This window comes from Trypanosoma equiperdum, assembly GCF_001457755.1.
Source record: "Trypanosoma equiperdum strain OVI genome assembly, contig: ctg_1234, whole genome shotgun sequence".
NCBI lineage: Eukaryota > Euglenozoa > Kinetoplastea > Trypanosomatida > Trypanosomatidae > Trypanosoma > Trypanosoma equiperdum.
Window position 1 is genome coordinate 6835 of NW_027123210.1, and position 2104 is coordinate 8938.

Genomic DNA, 2104 nt, shown 5'->3' on the forward strand with positions numbered 1-2104 from the left:
AAAAATTTCTCTGATGGTTGCTTCTCCTGCAGGTTTGGAAGCATGGTAGCACTTTAATGTTTTTTGCTTAATTTTATAAAAATATATAAAATTATTGTTTTTGAGAGAGTATTCTATATTTGGTAAAATATGCTATATTTTGATACTTTTTGATAAGAATATGAAAATAAGTGAAAGTGTAAAATTTGAAGAATCTGAAAATTTTGTGTGATGTGCGTGGCTGTGGTCTATCAGTATAAAGCAGTGGGGTAAGAAGGTATGGAAAATTTTCCTCTTTGGCTTACTATGTCTCTTTGCTAACTATAATTAATTTGCGACTGTAATAGTAATGATAATGATAATGATAATGATGATAATTATAGCAGAGTGTTATGAGTGTGCATATACGAATATTATAATGAAAATAGTTGTAGTTATAAAATGTTGGATAAAAAATGGAAGTAATTAAAATGATAGTGATGGTGTAATAATAGTAAGTGAGTAAATGAGAAGTGAATGAGTTAATAGGAAAGAGAGATAACGAGTAATATTGTTGGAGGAAACCGTAAAGGACAAAGCGATGGGGATGGAAAATGCGCTATTTTAAACATAAATATGACGAAGGAAATTATCTGTCACAAGGATATGATTGAAGGGAAAATCATGGAGAGACAGGGTCCTTTTCCGAAGGCAAATGAAATTGCTACACCATTTACGAAAAACCGCTAAAGTATAAAGAAGAAGAAAAGAAATTTTGAAATGAGACATTAGACTACACGAAGTCACAACACAAAATTACATGAAGCAGAAACCAGTAATGGTTCGTACTTTACTGAAAATGGATAGATGCCATTGAAACAAAAGCAGTAGCATATGTAGTTTTAAATATAATACCGTATGCTAATATCCAGCTGGAAAGAGAAAAATTAGAAAGGAAAAGTGAGCAATTGGATAAGTACAAGGTAATTCTGATGTATTTTTATCATTAATTATAGTGATAGCCGCTAAACTTTGCGGGAAAGATTTATTAATATCAGGGGGAGGATTTCAAAAATGAGACAACCAATGGATTACTGTGGGCACCAAAAAAGAATGAAAACCCGGAAGCTGCTTAAAATAGCACATATACAAAGCTACAAAAAAATCTATGAATTGTGGAGAATCAATGGTGATATTGATACAATTCGGTATTGTTATGTATGTGAGGAATTAACAGTGGTCAAGGAACGTATAATTCATATGAGAGTACGATCTGACTCAGAGTTAACCTGGACACATAATCATAAGAAAAGAAGAAAACTGATAACCTGAGTCGGCATTGCAAAATTTGTCCTGTCCACCACCAAATACAGAGAGACCTGCCGCAAGTGTAATAATAAAAACAGCCAAGGAAAACCAGAAATAAAGTTGTTATTGCACCAAAATGCAGTGCAGAAACAGCAACCATTAGCGGCCTCTCCCGCTAGTTGGAAAATTTACTATATAAAATTGAGTTCCTCTTTGTTTAGAATGATGTCAAAGGGAGCTGTGTAAGTAGAGTTTAAATGGAAAATGTAGTATGTTAGAACATGCAAGGAAAAAAAGAGAAAGCAGCAGAAAGCAATTCACAAGCATATAAAAACCAAAGATCACTCTATTGCCACGAGTATTTCATCTTCTTTTTATGTTTATGCTTTGTTAGCAAACGTTACCACCGCAGCGACAAGGAGAAATTTGAGAGAAGGAAGAAAGAACAGGTTATATTTTGAAAAGGTCAACCAGTGGCATTTAGATTAGTCACTTATATCACATCGAGCACTGGAAAAAGCAGGAAAGGAAACGTCTGACAGCATATAACAAGGACGCTCGCGACTAGTCGTCCTTACCTGCACCAACGTAGCACGCGCACACAGTGTTTAAAAAAAATGGTAAAGAGCAGCAGCGGATGTTCAGGCAGACCTTGCACGTAAAAACATAATATTGGGGGACTGTTGAGTGAACAAGAGACTAGGATTGGCAAGACTCCAAACCAATGAGGATAGGACAGGCAAAAACGGAAACAATATAAAATTACAGCCAAAGACAAAGTATGTATGTAGTATTTTTTGTAAATGATGGGAATATACAACGGGAAATTACAGCTTAA